The following is a 13,682-nucleotide window of genomic DNA, read 5'->3' as shown; positions in this document are numbered from 1 at the left end:
TAGAGAAATATTCCTGCATGCAAAATCATATTGCTCTTACTCAGCTAAAGTTGCATGGCTGAAAAATACAACCATAAACCCCACATCCTACTGGTATTTAGTAATGGTAATCTAACATCATTTCAATGCCCCTTTCACATGAATATGCTTATTCTGCTTTATTCAAATAAACTACCTAGCTAAAAAATTTTTTTGAACTGTAAGGCACAAATAAGCGAGCATTATTGTTTGCTGGTTGACTAGATAAGGAGTTAAACATCTAGAGGTGAAGTGGAGGACAATTAATGTACCACCCTGCTTAATTATCACACAATGCCCATTACTCAGGGAATTAGAGCTATGATGATCTACTCCTATGAATAAATGAGAATTTTAGCTCTCAGAGGGTAATTCAATAGTTTTGGAAATAATCTTTTTATGAGATTGTGGCTTTATCAGTTATGTTTCAGAGTCAGTATAAACACTTTGTATCATAGGAGAACAACTTCGGACAGGCTTGTAATTTTAATTTCTGTACCCATATTCTTTTAGTTCACTTGTCCTATGCTCTTTTTCTAGAAACCAAAGGAAAAATTAATTTGCTTCCCTAGATCTTTTCACAAAACACTATCATAACAGAAATATTAAAATAAAAATACAAATTATTATTTAAGCAATACAACTTATGCATAAATTGGTTTCCACTACAACTGAAAACCCAGCAAAAGCAGTCCTGATGATGCTCAGTGGTATCCATACACTGGAGGGTAACTCAATCACAGCTTCAAAGACAAAGAAAAAGGAAAGGATGTTTCTTTCAGAATTTCACATGATGTTGTAAGACATTTGTTTTTATTCAACTTTTTATAATAATATTCTTTATGGGACATTTTATCTCAAATTCTTTGAATATTTATCAACAGAACTGCTGAGTTACTCAAAAGCTGCCCAGTTTCAGAGTTTCATATTCACCTTCCCAGCAGACAGAACAAACCTAAACAGACATAAGTTTGAAAGCAGCTTGACCACAAAAGAAAGCTTTAGGAGACCCAAATAGTGGACCATATGTGATATCAAATGGGCAAGCCATTAGCATCAGCTGTGAACATATTGTACCAACTGGGAATGAAAATAAAACATTCAACTACCAACTGTTATAATCTGTAAATAGTCAAACCAATTCCTCTGGGTTCCAAAAATACATGAATAGGGTGACTCATTGGGGCCCCATTGTCCTGTTCATAGGTAATGCAGCAGATTTGCTCCTAGGGAAGAAAAAAAAAAAACCAAAAAACACACAACCACCAGAAACTGTGGCTAGTGAGATCTGATACTAGCAACAGTCTTTGTATATTAAAAGACTCTTGGGCTTTTTGAAACTATATCTAAGGATTCACATTAGGGATAACAAAATAAAGAATTCTTTTGAAGCAACTTTTCTCTGTACAATGTGAAACATTAAAAAAAATATATCCCCATTGCAAATTATGTTGAGAAACTGGCAGAATACTAGAAAATTTATAGAGGGCACCAAACTACTGAGAATTCATTGTACAGCTGGCAAGTGCACTCTTACCTACTAGTTGCTTCACATTTAATAATGCATGTTATGAACAGATGGATAGAATGTCAATAAGGCTCTCTGTATCATCAGTGGTAATGAAATAGTGGACTTTGAATGCTTAATAGCACAGAAAACAAAAAGCCTAGAGGAAATTTGTCAATGTCGTGCATGCAGTACTTCAGCAGTGCTTTAACACTGTTAGTGTGAGGCCATATGTTTCTTCTAACAGGATCTACTGGAGCTGGGTGCCAAAAAAGTTTGACACATTTTTTTTAACTCCTACAACATGTTAAGAGCAAATACCCTGTGAATCAGTCAAGCAGAGTAGTCAGCAGAAGTGCAATATCATTACTCTATTTTACTCCTTTTCTCAATGAAAAGAAGTTATGGGAAACTTACTAGTAAACACTGTTCTTTAAACCTATTTCAGAAATACATTTGAAAGTAATCTCTTTGCAATTAAATACAGAAATAAAGGCACTAATGTGTTAGGCAGTAGATCTAGTTGTCAAGAGCTGAAGAAGATGTGAATTTAGAAAATACTGCAAGGGAAGAAGAAAAAATATATAGCAGCACCTAGACATCAGACACATAGCAATAAAATAGAAAATTTTCTTTGGCAAATAATCTTAGTCAAAACTCAGCTAAAATAGCCCATAAAAATGCCTTGGAAGAGTCAGAACGAGGAGGATAGCAGCAAGTGGCCATTCCGAGATGCAGACCTGGGAATAGGTGGCAATGAGCCCACCAGGCACAGGCTTTCTCAGTGAAGTGGATGGACAAACAGCAGCCTGGCTGGTAGTAGCACCTACAAAGGCTACAAGGGCACTTGGAGTGGTGTTTCCAACCTGCACGCTTTTCAGGGAAGCTGTCCTCAGTATTTCAGGAAGTGTTAGAGAGCTGTGGCAGGTAAGCCTCTGTGAAACACCGAAATCTCAAGTTCCACAGTACAGGTGGAACCCTAAGCATGTGAAGTCAGCAGAAATCAATGCAAGTTTAACTATTAGACAAGCACTGAGTCTCTAACAGTCTGAAAACTCCTCAGGAAAGGCTCAAGTACTTTGAGCAGAAACCCAATACTTTCTGCCTTGTGACTCACTCCTAAGTGACAAAACTCCCCATCCATGCCCTCCTTCCCCACACTGTCTCAAAACCTTCCTGGGCTCCTCCAGTGCTACCCAGTCATGATGCCCTGAGGTGCACGCCATGCTTGTCAGCCAGGCCACCCAAAAGTGTCCCTTTGATTTCAAAGCCACCTCACAAGGCCACTGTGGGATGGGATCTCTACCATCACTGAACTCAGCTGTGTAAATATTCCTTGTGTTCAAAACTGGAGAAGTTTGACAAACAAACAGCATTTCCTTAAAAAACAAGCTACAGATGACAGCCAAAAGCTGTGTAAGCCATTTCAATTTCTTCCCCTTTCCTGCAAGCCAGAACACTCATAACTAACAAAAACAAAAAAAGTTGCAATAAAAAGAAAACAAATTTTTCCAGCTGCCTGCAGTTTTTGGTTTGTATAGCACCAGTATCCACCAGCATGCAGCAGGAGACTGCAATTGCTTCCTTGCAGAGGGGAAGGATGTGCAGAGAAACAGAATCAATTTCTCGGTGCCAGGAATGCATTGGCTTGCCTGTGCCCGGAGCTGGCACAGGCTGGATCCCTTCCTGCAACCCTGAACCATGCAAACACAGGATTGGCCCACACCAGTAAGCCCCCTGAAAACTTGTTATAGCTCTCTGCATTTCCTTGCATGAATATATTTCAATTTCTCCTGAATAAGGAACTAAAATTCAACCCAGGACTTCCAAATCAGACCTCAAACTTAAGGAGAGCATCACCCTCCTTTCTCTTGCCTTCTGTTTCCTGGGAGGTATTCTGAGTTCTGACCTCAACAGTTGCACCTAACAAGAATGAAGTGAATTTTGTGCAAGCTGCAGAAGTACAAAGACTAAGCAGTATGCAGGTTTTCTGTGAAGCAGAGCAGCAAGAGGTGAGAAATTCAGAACCAAGTAGCAGTTGGGGATCCTCACTCACAACGACAAGAAGAGCTGTGCATCGAGAAATAGAAAGAAAGCAAAGGGACTTAAATCACTGATGAAAATAGGCTGCTTATCAGACTTCTCATAGCTGGAATATCCTGTGTTCTTTGGACCCTGAGAAAGAGAACATGAAGAAAATGCTGTGGTGAGCATCTGACTGTTGCATGGTTTGAAGCTAAATGTAGTTCTCAGCTTAGAAGGTCTTAGGTGGGTTTTTCAAAACCAAAAAGATATTGATAAGCTGAAGAAAGTTTCTTAAGGGAAAAAAAAATTATAAATATTTAACGTGTGTAAAAGTTATCAAGGAAAAAGGACATAACTAGAAATAATGGAAAGAAAAAGCTTAAGTTCAACAGAGTATCGGGAAAATCTTCCTGACAGCAAGATGTATTAGCCTGTAAAATAGTCTCCCAAGGAGAAATATGGAAGCTTTCACTTGGGATTTTAAAAACTAAAGTTGACATAACACTAAAAAAATGTTCTCAATGAAATAATTCTACACTGGCAAAAAAGCAGGCAGGATGATCTATTAAGTCTTTTGTAAGTTTCTTCAGTCTTTGATGCTTTAGGAACATATCTTGAACAGCCAAAGGTTATCAGAAAGGAGCTTCTTCAATTAATATGATGAACAACAAGATTACAAAGGTGATCACTGTGGAAGCCTATTATAAAGCATCTCTCTAAATACTAAAAAGGAGATGCTTTTCAGACAATGGAAGCTTTACCCAAGACCTGACAAATATAACCTCCATCCACCAGCTTTCAAACGCATGCTTAGTTTTAAGTATATACTTATTTCCCATTAATTTAAAGAAACACAAACCCATGTCTGAAATGAACTTAAAACAGGCTTCCCAAGAGTCTTTAGAAAATTTCATACTCTGTACACAGATCTTGGAAATGCTATGAGTAAGCAGATTTAAGCAAACAATACTATTTGGTACACATGTATATTAAAACCTTTCAAGTCTCCACTGACCTGTTCTGCCATGTCCATCTGAAACTGTTCTGCCTTACCATACATCGGTGTATCATTACCAATATCAATATTTAGCACAAACTGTGTTTCATTCACTGCTCCAAGATCACTGACAAATAGTTACACAGAGCCATGGAAATAATGAATTGCTGAGTTAGTGGTTGAGAATGAAAATACAGAAAAAGTGGTCAGTAAATATAACCTACAATAATTTTTTCAACTTTGTCTTGCCAACAACTTATTAAAGACTCAGATACAGAGTAGTTGTAAACTATTTTCTCCAGGAACATTACTGAGGGTAAATCAGGGCTGATTTAGAAGGAACTCTCCATTTATGTGCTTTAAATAACAACACACTATTTCTATATATTAAAAAAATCCATCCTCTACATCCATGGACGTGCAATATACACCTTAAGAATAAAACTATCAAATGTCTTTTCATCTAGAAAGCTGCATTTGCAAATATTAAGTGACTCTACCGCACAGGTGTCCCTCACTCTCTTAGTCATATTTTAAGTCCTTCACCTACTTCCACCAGGACTTTATCCAAAATAACTCCCCAGTTTGACAGAAACACAAAACATCTTCACAGTCAATCACAGGAGTTTCTTGTAAGGAGAGAGACTGGAGAGGAGGAGAAGAATTAGCTCATGGTCCACTCTCCTACCCATCCCACTGCTCCTTGGCCAGCTGAGTACCCCACCACCCCACAGGGGCCACTGCTCCCATTCCTTACTCCATGTGGACCCTTCCTACCTTTTCTCCCCACACCCTTTTATTTTTCCCTCTTATTATAAGACTTTTCACAAGCATTATTACTATTATTGTCTGAGTTTTACAGCTGGCACCTCATCCCCTGCTGCACTAAATCAACACTTGTGAAAGCAGCAGCCTTCGAGTGACTGAGTAGAGCTGCTGCTTGCAGAAGTGTCAATTTGGTGCAGCAGGGGATGGGGTCGCAGCTGCCAGAGAAGAGAGGCCCTATTTTATGCCTCAAAATGATAAAAATGTCAGAGGGGAGGGAAATCTGTACAAAATATAAAGAGGATGTAGAACAAAGAAAAGAAAGAAGAGGGGGAAAGGGTTCAAAAGAATGAAGAAAGAGGAAAATGACACTGCACAATGGAACAAAATCACTGCTGAATAAGATACAGGATTTTTGTAAGTAGGCGCTTTCAAGTTAAAAACAAGTCATATGCATATCATAAAATATAAACCTGATGATAGTACCCTTCTGCTTTGGGGGGGAATCTCTGGCTCATTAAACTGAAATTATTGTTTTAACTACATCTGTGATAAGTTAGGATATGCTTCCAAGCACAAATACTCGGCATAAAAAGATTATTTCACAGAGGGCTTGATTTTAAGTGGAAATTGAAAGTAGAAGACTGAGAATCCTGCATTCAGAAATTTCAGTCAGCAAAAGCGAATAGAAATTCCATGTCCTGGAGTAAACTTGGGCACCTCTAAATCTACTACTGTTTAGAGGCTCCCATTTGAAAGCAGCTACCTATTATTTTGTATGCTTAAAGGGAAATAAACCAAAAGAAAGTGTAAATCCAAAAGAAGTCACAATTTTTGCTTTACACACTTATAAATAAGTGAATCTAATGCATATTTCAAATACCAGTATCAATAATGTTTTGCTTTTAAGGATTTCCTTTGTTTCTTCTAACCTTTCTCTGGGAGCTGCTGCTTTACTCTCTATTAATTTTCCAGTGTGTACTTGTAGTAAGGGAAAATAAATGGGCTACACAGCTTAAACACATAGCCCTGCTAAGAAAAAGGAAAAAAAGCAAGTAAGGACACCATTTATCTATTTCCACAGAAAAGTGAATCCACCTCCCCTGCACTGCTGTTATGCTTTGACAGACCATGGCATCCCGGGTGGAGCAGAAAGGATTCCTGAAAAAGCAGCACTCTGCTGCACAATTGCCTCATTCAAGGCTCACAGCCCTCTCAGCTGCATGTTATCATTTGCAGAATTTTTTGCACCCATGAATATTGAAAGTTGTTGCTGGGTCAGCCCTGGGTACAGAGAAGGCCTGGAAGAGCAGAGGTCCCATTTTTCCTCAGCAGTTTATTGAGAACCACAGCCAGCTCAGCTTAGTTAAAATTCTGTGCACAGAAATCCATCCTGCTCCTTTTTAAGGCAATAACAAAGCTCCCTTTAGTCTCCAAATTTGCCTCTGTAGGTCACCTTATATATTAAAAAATTCCAGCATGGATATATGTAAAGTATCCATGAAGAGTATCATTTCTGTAACTGGTCTTGGAATACAACATTAGTCATTTTTCAAAGACTTTTTGGAAGGAGCATATTTGCAGGACAGATTTCAAATGTGGTCTCAAAACTCAAACACTTTATCACAAGAATTCATTACTCCCCTTATGTCCACTTCATTTTGCAAAGTAAATTGTACAACCCTTCAGCTCCTATCACTATTCTGTTGCCCATCTGGCAGTCATCACTCTTTATTGATACTCATGTTTGACTCCATGCTTCATGCTCATAAATCTTGAAAAGATACAACCATTCCTTTCTTCGCAATTTGTCAAATTTAAACACAAATATTAAAAAAAGGGCCACAAAACCCTCCAGCCTACAACTACATCAATACTGAAGTCAATATTCAACAATGACTACTAGCTTAGGTATGTGGCATTGTTTTTCTCTAGTGATTAGACTAACAATATAAATAGCAGACTAATTTTAAATAAAAACCTCCTTTGTTCAGTTGATAGAGCCATTAGGTGCTAAAAAAGCCACATTTGGGTTCTAGCAAGACTAACACCGTGTCATCTCGCTATATTATATCAACATATTGATCTGTCAGTCTAATTGTATAGCATTCTTCAGGCCTCCCACATCAAGCAGAGCTGTTAAGTTGGTTACAGCTCAGCCTATATAAAACATACAATGTGCAGAAACAAGAGCAAAAGATGCGCGTTAGGCAGTTCATCAATTCAAATACTTCTCTAAACCTACTCCTTGCAGCAATACCAATGTAATTGAAAATTTCTTCATGAACAGAGGTAGAACAGTGACATTAAGCAAATTAGTAATTATCAAACAGATCTGTGCCCTTTTCATTTACTTTCTTCAGCTGGTAGGTGTTCATTCAGCCCATTGCGTACATCAAATTACAAGAATGCCTCAGACCATCTTCAGAAAGTGTTTGCACAGTATGAACAGTGGGATTACCAAAGACAGAGAGCTATTCTCCTCCTGCCAAATTCCAGTCTTTTAAAAGATCTAGAGTGTTTCCATGAAATGTCCTGCAGTAAGAACTCCTCAGTTACTTCTCAGCATTAAATGTGCTTCTCAGTTATTAAAAAAAAAAAAAAAAAAGGAGGAGGAAGGGAGAAAGCAACCTTTTACTTTAATCTTTACATAAATCACCTATTCAAAGTAAACACACATGGAGTGTAAAGCCCAAGTTACTTAAAATGGGCCTAATTTTCCACTGTCACTAATTCTTTCTCCTTGTTTTCCTTCCCTTGAACTATAGACAAAATACCACTGCCCATTCAGCAGCAAGAGTCAATTCAAGGATTCATGGTCCCCTAGGCTTGAAGTTTTGTTCTAGAGCTGCTCTTGTACTGTGTCATTCTGAATAAACAGACAGGAGACTTTTCATAGTACTGAAAATGAACCATGGTTAAACAAGAACTCAAACACTTCAGTAATCCCAGCTTTGGATGGGGTGCAATAATAACTGCTCTGTCAAAACCTCCTGTGCTGGAAATTGTGTTTGGTCCCTGGTTTACATTGGTGATAAACATCAGTTTCACTTATCATGACAAATGACAGCTAGTCATGGTGTTTATGGCACACTGATGTCATACTTGTAGGCACAGTACAGCACAATCCAAACAGAGCAGAAGAAACCCACATTTTGGGCTTTGGGCAAAATCAGTGTGTCCTGCTAACAGACTAGATATCAAGACAAGAAAATACAGCTGAGCTAATAATATGCTGTGTGACAGCAATTCCTGCAGCTGCTAATGCTGCCATGGCAGAACTTCTGGCCTGCCTTCTGCAACTCTTTATTCCCACCAAAAAGAAAACCAGTAGCAAGCAGCCAAAAATTTCCTTCTACAAGTAAACTTTCCTCCATTACAAAAACTAAATAAATACATTCCAAAAATATTTATAAATCCAAATGTTTGTAACACTGGTTGAATTGCAAGAATTTTTGAAGTAACTGATTTTTTAAAAGTCAGAACTTATAGCCTTAAACACTGAAATGAGCAGGTACTATTAAGAAATAATCGTATTTTAGACAATTATCCATTATTATCTATTTCACAATAGCCTAAAATTGCATACATATAGTCAAGAGTATTGTATTCACAGTTACAGGACTACCACAGTGCATTTCCACACTTGGGATTTAACTTCTAAGGACTGACATGGGTCACTGAGCTACTTGGGATGGCAGTAAGAGTTTGAAGGACACCTAGAGACTGGGATGCTGGGCAGAGGATGTCAGCAAAGGACCACCTAAAGCTGTGTTCATACCCCAGCCCCTTCCTGCCCTGCCCTCCCCACCAGCCACACTGCTCACTGCTCCCAGACTCATCAACACAGCTGCTCTCCAGAGCAGAACAGGATCTGACCTGCTTTTTAACCAAAACCAGAGAGGTTTTAGCAGCTCCTGCTCCCAAATCCACGGCAGGGCACAGCCAGCTGCAATGGCCTCGGATGCTGTTGGGTCCCATAAACACTACTAGATTATTTCTAAAATGCTCTCAAGCACGAGGGGAAAAAACATTACCATCCATTAATTCTTAGCCTAACGACGACTGTGGAAGTGGAGCAAATATTTATTTTCTAACACGTGTGTTGCCACAGAAACAGCGGCAGGACGCCGTTTGCTCCAAGGGCTGCGCGGAGGCTCAGGCGCTGCGCCGGGCTCCAGCCGGGCAGCACTCGGCACCGGGGACAGCAGCACCCAACAGGAGGCTGCCACAGCCTCCCAGGGAAAGCAGCACTAACTCCCAAAAAGCCACTGCAATTTATGCTCGAGCAGCTATGACCTACTTCGTAAGTAGGGAGTTATCTCATTAATTTGCTCAAAATAGCAGATCATTCCGTGTGAAGGGATGAAAAACAAAATCCATCATTTCCACTGCAGGAGAGCCACCAAAATGAGACAACTCCATGCTTGTCACTGCAGCTGTAGTTCCTTTTCTGAGGTAGTAAACAGATGACCAGTCAATCCCTAGTTACAGTGAGAGACGACTGAAGCCAGCAGCCATCTGCAAGCTGAGCACGGGAGAGGCTGGTCTGGCCCAAGGCATCCCACATTGCAGCTGGCAACACCGAGCTGAGCAGTCCTGGTCCCACGCATGGCCCCACAGGATTCCCCCTCACTCAAGGGCTCCACAGCAATATTTGGTGACTTCTAAAAGGGAAGTTCACCCACATTTTGGTTACTAGTCAGTCTACAAGCTTCTCCTCAAAGCTTATTTGTCCTTCTAAAGGATATACGCATAGACTTGGTAAAAAGCAAACAAGAAAATTTAATTAATACTAACCCTATGACTTTTTCGTTTTGCTCTTAACAAATTGTTCCTTGATCTTTTCTGTATGATTATTTTTTTTTACCTCCATACATGCAATTAATTTTCTTTTCAGGTTTATATTATGGATATATTAAACACAGCACATACATACATGAGCATGTTCAACTAGTATTCAGATGGAGGCATGGGAGAGTTCCTTTAAAAAAAAAAAATCAATATTTCAGTCCAATTATAACAGAAACCAATCTTCAAACATTGGAGTACAATGTAGCTACCTAGAGAATAGATACTTGGTTTTCTGACCAGCAGTAAGTTTGCAATTGAACAGCTGCAGAAAAGAGAGGAAATAAACATACAGCAAATGAGTTTTCAAGCCTATCTTCACAGAAAATTTCTACTGTATTGTGCTTTCGATCACAACATGATAAACAGAGTTCCTCCCTTCCTTCTCTGTTCTTCTACAAAACAAATTAGAGTGGTTTATAGAAGTTTAACCTATTGTATTGCATAATCCCTCACTCACAGAAGGAAATCAGGCACAGAGTAGCTCAAGAACTGAATCTTTTCACGACTCTAAGGAGTGTCAGATCCCAAGCAGTAATTAATTTATTAAACAGATACAATCCCTTTTCAAATATTTTTTACTACATTCTGCTTAAAAATGGTAACTTTTTCTTGTAGTTTTTGGTTGGTTTGGATTTTTTAAGTGCCTCTGTCATTACCAGCATTGCAAACAAGGTATCAGTCAAAAGGACAAGGCAAAATTTTAATCATACTTATTTTAAAAGTGTAAACCCTGTTTCTAGATTTTCAGAGAAAATGGAGGAATGCATAAAAATATGAATTTAATTCATATATATGTATCTGCACCTATTTATATTGATATAATCTACTGCTGAAGTCATAAATGTTTAAATCCATCTACTGTGTTTGTTCATTTCCCATTTTCAGGAAAAAAAAAAGGAGGTTCTTTACTACAGTACGAAGAAAAATGCTCTAATACCAAAAGATCCAATTAAAATAATAGGGCGATTTGTTTCAGTAGGATTTCAAACATACAAGAGAAATGCTAACCCTTGGGAGAATGTTCTCAGCTCATTTAACAATATATGTTTCCTCTGATATGAAAACTTTAGCTTTTGCATTATAACATCATTGCTAACAAGGCACGCGTATATATCGCATCAGTAGATGGAAACACGAATGTGGGAGGAATTGTAATAGTTCTTTATCCATTCTGCACTCCTCTCAGGATTGATTTGCATCTGTTGTTTACTCACCTGGGTAGCTTTCTCCTCTCCACACATTTAAAACACACACTCAAAAAAGGCTCTGTACTCTGAAAGACAAGAAGAAGATAAGTAAAAAACTAAGATACACTAGTCAGGGAAAAAAAAAATATGAAGAGAATCAAAGGAAGAATTCATATTCCAATTCTAGGACTACCAAAACATTTGAAAGGGCAGCTGGCATACAGCTTTTTTCCACCAGCCAGAAGAAAGCCAATCTGCTCCCAGAGCACAGTGTATTCTGGGACACCTTGGGCAGGGGGGCTGGGCAGGGCTGCACAGGTGCCAATAGCTCCTGGGCTTCTGTCAGCAGCCAGGGACAGCAGCAAACCTGAAATCTGCAACTCAGGAGGTGCAGTTCTTACCCAGGCGGTCTTAATGGTATTGAAATAGAAAAGCTAAAATTATTACGTCATTAGAAGTTTACTTCCCATTTTTGTGTACCTGGAAAGAAACTCTTATTGGAGATGGGCTTTTTATTTTTAATTGGTTTTATGAGTCAGTTAAAGATAGTCAGGACTAGTATCTGATGTCACTGAACAATTTCTAACAGCTGGATATTTTAACATTGCAATAAATTCACATGCCAAATTTTCCTGTTTATACCAGCATCTAATTTTCCCCATTTGTAAGAGAAAACTCAAAATTGACAAGTAAAGCCATTAATAAGGGAAGATTTATTTTTGTAGATCACTTTCCACTGACTATCAGCACACAAATATTCCTACCTAACTGTGAGGACAAATGTAAAACTAAGATCTGAAACATCAAATCCCTAAAAGAATTTAGGCAATAATCTCAAATTATAGATACAGTCCTACAGTCAAAATGTCAAAATTATGTCCAACCAATTCAGGATAGAAACATGAATGATGTGATTAGGAATTTCATAAAGCCTACATAAGGGACAGCTCTCTAGGAAAAAGCTGGTCTCCGACTACTTTTTTTCTGCAATACAGTACTTGTAAGTCTAGAACTAAAACTTGCACACGCCTTGTATATTTGATTGACTCCATAAGGTTTTCATCTAAATTCAAAATATAACTGTGTTTAGATATATTTGAACATTTTATTGCATTTAGTTATGTGAGATGAATTTTTCCTGAGACAACCTAGGGCACACAACATTGCCAGATCATTCCAAACAAGTTAATTCTGAAATGGGCTTGAATCAATAACACAAAACAGGCGGTAAAGCCAATTTTTACGGTAGTCATGGTTTCATAAAATAATATCAAGACAGTCAGATTGTAAGCTCCCTGCATCTCAAATATAATTTGCAACCAACTCTAAGCACAAAGAGGAAATAGACAGACGGAAGACATAGATAAAAACAAATGATAGATAGATGAAACAAAAGGAACTGGAGGTAAAGAAAGAATGCAGAGTAGTTGCCATTCAACACAGCGTGAAAAAAAAAGCCAAACAAGTGCAGCATGTATGTAATTCAAGGCAAATAGAATGTTTTTCTTCATTTAGGCTTTAAAATTGTTATGAAAAGGCTCTTTTTTTCACTCTATCTGTAAGACATAGGCAGACAGAATGTATAAATATATCGCTGCAATACATGGCTTTTAATGAAAATGGATTTTTAATGAATCCAAAAGCTACATTTCTCTCTGACTTGCTCCATTTCCAGACTATCAGCATGAAGTATGCACAGCAAATGCACTGGTTTTGCATGTCCTTCACCAAATCCCAGGACAAGCAAGCGTCCAAGCACTGTAAAAACCAGAGCTGCCATTATGCAAAGCAGATACAGAGAAGCTGCACGTCCTTCACTGCTTTTATTGAACTTTCAGAGCTCCATGACACCGCTGTGCCTTCTCCCACAGCAGACCCCAGTGTGGGTTACCTTGCACTCCATATGCATAAATAAAGGATGATGCATGGCAATGTGCCTTGCTGTTGTTCTCTGTCTCAAGGACACTTGTTAAAAGTGTGCCATTCCTCCCACTCCCCCAAGCAGGTACATTGTGTTGAAGTGCTCCATGTAAAACTCTGAGCACACAAATACCAGAGGATTTAGTTCACAAACGAAGGGAAGTCACAAGGAGGAAGAGGCTGATGCAATCCATAGCCTTCTTGCTGTCTGAACACAGTGAATTCTTCTTTCCAATGTCAAAGTTCCCCTTTCAGTCAGTAATAAACAAAAAATGCACTGAATAATGTACAAAAATGTACCAGCTAGTATAAATACCATTTCCCCTGTTTTTTTCATGTAGGCAATAATATTTTTTTTAGATTTAAGCATCATCATAGAATAAAGGAACATTTTCCTTACTTTATCACC

This window comes from Vidua chalybeata, chromosome 9, assembly GCF_026979565.1.
Source record: "Vidua chalybeata isolate OUT-0048 chromosome 9, bVidCha1 merged haplotype, whole genome shotgun sequence".
Classification (NCBI taxonomy): Eukaryota; Metazoa; Chordata; class Aves; order Passeriformes; family Viduidae; genus Vidua; species Vidua chalybeata.
The sequence above is the reverse complement of the archived record's forward strand: the minus strand, read 5'-3'. Positions refer to the sequence as shown.